Here is a 10,423-nt window from a genome sequence, read left to right as displayed (position 1 = left end):
CTATATATAGAAAAACATGCCTTAAGTTTAGAAACATCCTACCATACACGTGTAGGAAGATGCAGCTCATTGTGCTAACAACTGGCAACAAATATCAACAAATATCTGGAAAAAGAGACTGGTGGCCGTCGGCCACCACTGGTAGCCGACTGGCCACACTAGTGGCCGACATGCACTAGCCATGGCTGACAGCCTCTGGTGGTGGCTGATAGGTCACCACAAGGTTCTAGGCACCAAGTTTGATCCAAAAGAAGGCATAAAAAGAACAAGGTTCAAAGGCTCAAGGATAGAGCGTTCTGCCGAGGACTTCGGGTGCTCAAAACAAACAAAAACAAACATAATCATCGTATACACAAGTGATGATGTCTCAGTCTTGAGGACGGTCAAAAATGGGGTGTCTATAGTTGCCCCTTCCTAACAGAACTCGAAAGTCATGAAGGAGTGAATGTTAAAGCCTAGAGACGACCCATTTTTGACAAGGTCGAAGACTTGGACAGAAAAACAAGCAAGACAAAAGTGGTTGTGCCCACAGGTTGCCTACGTATGCCTTTGCAAGGAATGAAACCAGCGTAGTTCTAGGGCAACATGCAAGTGATATGCATGATGCAAGAACATAACTTATGATTATGCAATGAGGTTGTAATGAAACATTTAAATGCAAACGCTATACAATGAAAATGCCACATTCAAGCAAACCAAAACAAGGTATATCAACCTCAAAACACAAAAGTAAGTAAACACGCCACACGTGGAAATTACGAACCAAACCACATTTCATGTAGAAAGGATGTAAGAAAATTATGCAAGCTTAACTACGTGATGCGCAAGAAAGACGAAGAGCAACAAAATCATCGGGTGTACCCGAGATGTCAAACAAGATCCTAACGCGTTATACACGAAAAAAAAACAAGGATGGTGTGAACACTGGGACGCACCCGAATGTTTTAAACCGAAGGAAGGGTAACCAAAGAATGGTATGAACATCAGGACGTACGCAAATGTTTTTAACCGAAAGAAGGTAACCGAAGGATGGTATGACCATCAGGACGGACACAAATGTTTTTAACCAAAGGGCGGTAACCGAAGGATGGTGTGAACATTAGGATGTACACAAATGTTTTTAACCGAAAGACGGGTAATCGAAGGGTGGTATGAACGTCAGGACGCACACAAATGTTTTTAATCGAAGGACGGGTAACCGAAGGTGGTATGAACATCTGGACGCACACAAATATTTTTAACCGAAAGACGGGTAACTGAAGGGTGGTATGAACATAAGGACGCACACAAGTGTTTTTAACCGAAAGACGGGTAATTGAAGGGTGTTATGAACATCAGGACACACACAAATGTTTTTAACCGAAGGACGGGTAACCGAAGGGTGGTATGAACATCAGGACGCATACAAATGTTTTTAACCCAAAGACGAGTAACCGAAGGGTGGTATGAACATCAGGACGCACACAAATATTTTTAACCGAAGGACGGTAACCGAAGGGTGGTATGAACATCAGGATGCACACAAATGTTTTTAACTGAAAGACAGGTAACCGAAGGGTTTATCCTAACACGTTGCACACAAGAGGAAGGAGAAGGAGTAAAATGATGTAATTCGAAAGACAAGAATGATTTTACCTAAAATTCCTCTGAATGGACTGTACAAACAATATCATTTGTCTGTGCTAGCTCCGCTAAATAAACCATACATACAATATCGTGCCTATGTACAAAAGCATGCTATGTAACAATAATGCATTTTCTATGCATGAAACAAAGATGAAAGCATATTCAATGCAACAATAGAGAAGTGCATATTTTATGCAATAATGGAGGAGCGCATATTCTATGCATGTGTAACAAATAGGAAGCACATATTCTATGCAAGACAACAACTGAGATATAATGGCATGTTCTATGCAAACCAAACAATTTGAGAGCATATTCTATGCATGAATGGTAACGGGTGCACATTCTACGTAGCTAGAATAAAAGCATGTTCTATGCTACAGTATAAGTGGAATGCACGTTCCATGCAAAAACAAAGAAACTCATATGCTATGCAACAACAAAAAGCATATTTGTCAAAACCGATTCAAGAACAACTTCCGATTTACCTCTCGAAAAAGTTGTAACATGCAAAAAGGATACACCTTGTTCAACGAGCGACGAACAACGACCAATGAAAACACAAATTCGGGCTTCCACAGAGAGAATTTGAACTCAACAGTGGCCTTCCCTTATACCTCTTGGGAAACAGGGACAACCATAGCACCAAGACACAAAATATGAGCATTGGCCATTGGAAGGCCACCAGGGAGGGATGTCGGCCACCTGTTGGCCACCCCTAAGCATTGTCGGCCACCAATAAGGCTTGTTGGCCATTAGTGGTGGCCGACCGGCCACTGATGGCATATTGGGCCATTTTGGTCTTTTCACCCAAAGATCTTTAAGTATAGGTCATGGGACCTCATTTCCCCACACCTCCATGCCCGAAATTCCACTCTCTCTCTCTCTAGATCTGAACTTTATATGCATTTTCCAACACCTCACACATATTTTCTTCGCTAAACCCTCTTTGTTTAATCCATTTTGAACAGATTAAAATTCAATTTCAGTTATTTTTCTTGGAGTTTCACCACTTGAGGCTCGTTCCCCTCGAGTTTCTCTTGGGTTTCACATATTTTTCCGGGCTTTGACTTTTTTTCCCGTTTCTCTCTCCTAGGGTTTGACTTTTTCAAAGTTTACCCCATTTCCCCACTTTCTTCACTGTTCATCGACTTTTCACCCATATTCCAGATGGCAGATGACATACCACATGATGGAGGTCCTCTAGAGGCGGAGTTCGAGGCGGAGCTCGATTCTAAGGAGGAGCCGGAGCCATTGCCAATGAGAGTGAGGCCTTTTGATCCAGCAAGGTATCATCCTCGGACACATGTTCTACCTACTAGAGGCGTTACGCACTTCACTGACTTTGTTACCATCTTTCAGTCGTTGCCGTTGAGGTACAAACTTTATTCACTTGCACATCTGATGTTCTTTACATGCATTTCTTATGCTGTCTCTTATCTGATTGTACTACTTTCATCACTGCCATCACATTCGTTTTGCACTTCCTTTTCATCTAACTGTATTTACACTGGTTCACCTATCCTCTGCCATAGGGTGACTATCACGCATACAAGGGCTATGGGGCCACGATCACCAGAGATTGGTATGACGAGCTCCCCACAAGAGTGCGCGACATTGTTGACGAGGTTGGCTTCGGCCTATTCTGCTTTGGATTGACACGAGTTATAGCGAGTCGTCCACTTCTTGGAGCGCTAGTGGAGAGATGGTGGGACACCACCAACTCTCTCCACCTTTCCACTGCCGGAGAGAAGGCGATGACTCCTTACGACTTCGCCATGATCACAGGCCTAGGCGTAGGGGGTGATCTGATTCCTCTCAATCCTGACATGGGAGAATGAGAGACTGCCTAGATTGAGCTACTGGGGGTGTGCCTACCTTTGTTTCGGGCAGCTATGGTCAGATACAGTTGGTTCGAGGAGCAGTTTCGAGGGACTGAGCTAGAGACAGTAGAGGAGATAGAGCAGTATGTCGGGATTTTCTGATGTTCCTCCTCGATACCACCCTATTTTCGAACAGGGCGAACACCGCAGAGTTGTACTTGCTGAGCGCACTGGTGGTCCTTCCCCGAGTGAGTTTCTATGATTGGAGGGAAGCCAGCATCGCCACTCTATACGGCTATATGAGCTCGACCTCCTGCGGGAGTAGACAGTTGATTGGAGGCTACTGGCAAGCCTGGGAGGTATACATCCCAGTTTCCTCTTTGCTCTTTGCACTTTGCATTTTTTATTTAGTATTTCTTGCCTTACATTTGTTCAACACATGTACTTTTTGGTTTGCACTTTCTATATCTGTTCAAACACTGTATGCTTTCTGCTTTGCATTTTCTATATCTATTCAAACAATGTATGCTGATATTATATCACTGCACTTTCTCCACAGCTATGGGTGTATGCATAGTTCCCGACTCTTGCTCCATAGCCTACAGTGGAGGTTCCGTCGACGATCCCCTATTCATGGGTGTACGATGGTTAGTTTCACCGCAGGACTTGCGAGCTCTTTACTTTCTTCAAACATTACTTTGACACCGTAGCTGCCCATGAGGTAACCTAAAACATAGTTATCATTTTTGGTCTACATCTATCCTAATTCACATATTAGCATCTAACGACAGCTAATAATCTATTCATCTTCTATTTGCAGATCACATGGCAACCATGGGCTAGGATACTGACGGGGATTCGAGGCCGGTACATTGTGGCCTTCGACATCTCGCGCTACCGTATTCTACTTGAGGGTCCGGTTTGTCGAGCCTGGTACTTAGGCGAAAGAGTCGTGCGTCAATCTCTAAATCCACCTGCTCCGTTCATATCGATAACACCACCAAAGTCCATGAGCTCAACAGACAGCCTATCTGTTGACGGAGTTATCCAGTTCATGGTGGGCTTAGAGGTAGAGTACTTCCGAGTTGAGGGCGATTATACAGTCTGCGTTTAGAAACACCTTATGCCACCTCTGACTAGTGTTCGTGGAGGTGAGGGGGTGAGAGCTCCTACTGCGAGGGCAGAACCTAAAGCGACCAGGGTAGCTAGGGCTTGTAGGAGACAGACTCCTCAGGTGGGGCAGAGGACTGGCTGGCTCGAGTTGTCTACTGCACTCACATGTTGGCGGTATACTAGAGAGGTCTATCAGATCCTGATCGAGCCTCCAGCAGCTGGGCATAGATATACCACAGCTCGGGATGCACCTCCGGTATGTACTACATTTTTAGTTTTCTCATCTCTTTCTGATATTTGTTTGTTCTGGACATTGATCATTCCCAGTGCATTTACAGGCATCCCCAGGATACACTGAGGATCTTCTCGAGCTATTAGCCTCATTCGAGGGCATGATATTGAGGAGGGAGGCACTGCTTGGCTTCCATGGCATTTAGGTCATTTCTTCAATTTTCTTACATTCCAGTCATCAAATTTCCACTGACACACTGAAACTGACATGGGAAACTTCCCTACACTACACCGATACACTGCATAAAATACTTCACTTCCATACTATATTCATACACTGTACTTTCATACTTCATTCATATACTCATTCTGCCCCATACTTGTATCTAATACATCCCCATACTTGCAACGCATACCGTGACTGACATATGACAACTTCCTTTTCAGGTTCCACCCTTACCGATAGCACTGGCGGCAGTTGTGACACTAATAACAGCGGTGCCTCCTCCGGCAACAGGGAGGGAGAGAGAGAGAGGCTCCAGCACCTAGCTGAGGTGAAGCTAGGGGCACCCAAGCTGAGAGTGGCCCTTCAAAGCCCATTCTAAGCGATGATGAGGCTGAGACTAGAGACTGAGGAGGTAGCGAGTCAGCATGCCGAGTTATCCGAGAGTGGAGACGATGACACTGGCTCGGGTTCTGAGAGTAGGAGTGCTGATGCTGAGGAGGGCTCCGAGGGAGAGAGCGGAGACGACTCTGGTTCAGACTCTAATCCAGATTCAAGCAATGGTGCTGATGGAGATAGTACCACAAAGTCCTCTCCTCCGAAGAAGAGGACGAAGAGGGCTTCTCGAGCCTGAGGTGACCAGCGCTGATTTTTTGTAGTTTTTTCTTAGTTTCTTTTTGTTAGTAGTGTTTAGCGCATTGTATAGCTTAAGACGAGTTTTATTTTCTTTAAAAACTTGTACTACACTTTTGTAAAAACAACTATGATCGGAATGAAAACCAGTGTATTTGAAAAAAGTGTTGTATTTTGCATCATGAGCACCATATTGCATGAAAGTGATATTGAAGTTTGATTTTGAAAACCAAATACTTGTATTGTCACAACAGTTTGAATCAGGTAACGAACAGACCAACAACTAAAATAATCAAAGTAATACAACTTGATAATCAAAATAACAATTTCGATAAACAAAACTAGACAACTTGATAAGCAACAAATCAACTTGAATACAACTCTATGAGCAAAACAAGATAAATACAACTCAATAAACAAAACAAAACAAACAGACCTCAATAAGCATGCTAAGGCTTGAAAATACTTAAAACAAGACACCAAAACACACAAAGAACAGAACAAGGTTCATGCTACCAGCACTTTCCAGCACAAGAAGGACAACAGACGAGAGTGGGAGGATGTTGACCATGAATAGATGTCGTTGATCATTAGTGGTGGCCGGTCGGCCACCAAAGTGGTATGTCAGCCATAACCAATGGTCGGTTGGCCACCAATGCAAGGAGCCTCTAGAATGTTAACACCTGGCTTCCACTCACTGCCTTATCTTTTACAAAAAGTTTGGACCTCGTAGTTTCTTCATTTCAGCTGCAAAAGTCTTCACAAATGGAGCCATTCTTTGCCGAAAAACTCTTGAATTGGATTGCATCTTTAAATGTCTTAGAAAAGCTAAATTTCTGGGGTTTCGACATAAATGCACTATTCCCGCTGAGTGCTTACCCGATTTGTTTTGCTCGACAATCGAAGAATTTCAAGTGCTAATGTAGTCCCGGCATGATGAGGAAATCTTGCCTCAGTCCCGTTTTGGTCACATCCAAGCTTTGGGAAGGATGTGCGGGCTCACTTTGCATGAGGCTCAATCCTTGGTTCACAATAGAGAGCTAGACATCCTCAGTTTGATTCATCGATTTTCTAATGCCGGTGACCGAAGCAATCTTCTCTAGCGAGGTTTTCAACAACATGCCCTTTGTTTTCATTACCCCTAGTTTTGGAGGGTCTAGCATTCGGCTAGTTGAAGTAGTCCAAGGTTTGAAAGAGGGCAAGAGCTGCATTGGTTTAGCGTTGGCCGAGACTTTGATGGGCTTAGATGCCTTTCATCAGCGAGAGACAACCAAATTCACGGGAAGTCCACTACTTTTTCAGGTAATGTTTCCCACCCTTTCTAATATGTGTTTCTTACATCTCTTGGCACTCATGCTCTGTTTTTCTCTCAAAGCTCTTTTCTCACTTTTTTTTTTCTCAACACACACCTTTCTATTCTTTAATCTCTTTTTTCTTTCATCCCTCCCCAGATATGGCTCATGGACAGGCTGAAGGTAGTGGATTCTTGTCCTGCATATTCAGCACGGGACTATTTCTTTCACCAACGGCTAGTGGATTTCTCGAATGACGGGTGATGGTGCCATTGGATGTGCAACAGGTCTACTATTGACATTGTTTGGTGTTGCCCTTGGTTTGATCTGCCTGAGATGAGCTACAACATGACTCCACAACTTGGCATTCAGCTGATTGGCTTGGCATATTGTGTATTCTACTTTCCATTCCGGTTCAGGCGTCAGTTCGGACATGACCAGATTTGCCTAGAAGAGGGGGTAGAGTACCCAGCTTCGTTTCTAATCCGAGGTTTACAATTAGCTTAATATCCCACTACTTGGAGGACAAGAGAGCTTCTGGTTCCCGCCTCTAGTTTCAACTGCGCACTTTCTGGCGAGTGCTTGACTTGGCTTGAAGATGAGGTGTAATCCGGGCCCACTTTAGCATCAGAAGCTTCCACAAGTACAAGCGGGGGACACAGGAACACCTAACTCAGCTATACCCCAAGTCTATTGCTTTGATCTTTACTTTTCAAGTTTTATGCATGTAATAAAAAGAGCAACTTTGATTTGTATCGAGAGTTGGAGAACTTTGTATTGAAACCAATGAAATTGAAGTTGTGGGCACTAAAAATTTTCCTTTTGGTCCAAAAATGGCCTAAGTTGTAAAAAGATTAATTTGAACAAAATCAACTTTTATTAAAACTTTTCAAAACCATTTTCGATAAGGATCACAACTTGACACACATGGAATCTATCCTCGAGATGCACAACCTTGAATCTAGAAATGGAAAATTGCCCATTGACTTAATAGCACTGCTTAGCACTGTAGTCAGCTCTTCTCCCAGAGTAAGGATCACAACTGAACTTTCAGATAACGAAAAGACAAGGATGCCTTAATCAAACACATGGACACAGTTGATTTGGAGATGTTTACGGCCGAATTTTGAGATGAAATTGCCTACGTATCCTGAAGATGGGAATCAGGCCTTACGTAGTTTGGTTCGGGTTCACTCGGGTATTAACGCTCTCCTTTTGCGCTCTAACTTTTGCCAAGGTCACCCTTTAGGGTTTTCAACTTTGCGAGCTCAGTTTTTCTTTATTTCAATTTTTTGTGCTCTAACTTTTGCTTAGGTCGCCCTTCCAGGTTTTCGGCCTAGCGAGCCTCTCAGGGATAATATTTCTTCAACTTGTCCATGATGATCGGTTAGGAAAATTCTAGGCCATTGAGGTCCATAAGAATAATAGCTCCACCTGACCAGGTAGTCTTGATAATGTAAGGACTAGTCCAATTAGGTCTAAACTTGCCCTTAGGGTAATGGATGGGAGCTCGGTTGTCTTTCAGCACCAAATCCCCTTTCTTAAGATTCCGAGACTTAACTTTCTTGTTAAAAGCCCTAGCAATCCTGCGTTGATAGCCTTGAACATGGTATAGTGCTTTCAGCCTTCTCTCATCAAACAGTATCAGTTCTTCGAACCTGTTCTGCTACTAGTCAGCTTCTACTATCTGGCACTCAGCTATAACCTGCAGCGACGGAACCTCTATTTCAATTGGCAGAACAGCTTCCATCCCATAAATGAGAGAGTACAGAGTTGCCCCAGTAGATGTCCGAATTGAAGTTCTTTAGCCCTAGAGAGCAAATGGCAATTTGTCTGGTCAGTCTTTGTAGGTCTCAACCATTTTCTGTAAAATGTGCTTGATGTTCTTGTTGGCGGCCTCAACAGTTCCGTTGGTTTATGGCCGATATGTAGACGACTTATAAAAAACCACATTGTATTTCTCCAACAAGTCGATCACTTCTTTCTTGAAATGGGAGCCATTGTCTGAAATGATCTCATTCGGGACTCCATAACGGCAAATGATGTTGTTTCGGATGAACTTAGCCATATGCGCTACTTTCAACACTGCATAAGACTGAGCTTCCACCCACTTCGTGAAATAATCAATTGCCACTAGAATGTATTCGTGCCCATTTGACCCTTTTGGTGTAACTGCCCCGATGACATCAATTCCCCAGACTAAGAAAGGCCATGGTGAAGTCATGTTGTACAACTACGATGGTGGGATATTCATGCGATTTGCATGGATTTGGCATTTGTGGTATCGCGAACAAAACCAATAAAATCCTCCTCCATGGTGAACCAGTAGTAACCTTGCCTGAGAATCTTCCGGACTAACATTACTCCGCTCATGTGTGCTTCACACTCTCCCCCATGGATGGCCTCCATTAGGCGCTTCAATTCCTCTGTGTTGACACATAACTTGTACATTCCTAGATGACCCCTCTTACACAACTTACCCCCGCAGATGATAAATTGAACAGCCATTCGCCGTATTGCCCTCTTATCTTTGGCATTTGCCCCTGGTGGATAAACCTTATTTTCCAAGAAGTTCCAAATATCATAAAACCAAGGGTTTTGATCTTGTACTTCATCTATTGCGGCGATCGACTCATAGGCCGGCGTATATCTTTACTCAATAATAATCGGACGCATCCGGACTCCAAAAAGGATGTCTATCATAGAAGATAGAGTTGATAAAGCGTGTTGTTCTCTCTTAGTAGATGTGTGAAGGTCAGTTTCTCAAACCTAGGAATCAGAACATACAGGGTCTGGTGATAGATCTTCATCTTTTCTTCTTTGATCTTCCAGTCTTCTTTTGTTTAAGACACATAAATGGTGGACTCGACTTTCTTCGCGCCCCCTTTCGGAGAGCATTAAATCGGTCTTCTACAGTTCAGACTCCTATTACGGTTTTAAATCTAATCTCACAAAGTGCAGTGTGAGACTGATAAACACCAAAGAGTCTAATTCGACAAATCATTTTGGAAAATCAATTTTGAAATCAAATAATGCCAAAACTGGACTACTTTGCCAGATTACAGAGTCGTGTAGCTTGACTTTCTTCGTCGCCCCCTTTCGGAGAGCTTCGAATTGGTCTCCTACAGTTTGGACTCCTGTCATGGTTATGAATCTAATCTCACAAAGTGCAATGTGAGACTGATAAACACCAAAGAGTCCAAATTCGGCAAATCGTTTTGGAAAATCAATTTTAATAAAAAAAAGGCCAAACATGGACTGTTTTGCCAGATTAAAGAGTCGCCACCTAAATATTTTATTTTTGAAAAATTTAGGAAACCCTGACTCATGCTAAAGGCCACGTGTTCATCATCACCAAAGTTGCCTCGGCTCGAGAACTTGGGTACGAGAGGGAAATGTCCTGAAATGAGCACCCCCGCTCGCCCGATCAAAGATCAGCCTCTATTAAACATGATATGTTGTTGTATAAACACATGTGTTCT

This window comes from Camellia sinensis, chromosome 2 (genome assembly GCF_055761805.1).
Source record: "Camellia sinensis isolate YWXY chromosome 2, ASM5576180v1, whole genome shotgun sequence".
Classification (NCBI taxonomy): Eukaryota; Viridiplantae; Streptophyta; class Magnoliopsida; order Ericales; family Theaceae; genus Camellia; species Camellia sinensis.
The sequence above is the reverse complement of the archived record's forward strand: the minus strand, read 5'-3'. Positions refer to the sequence as shown.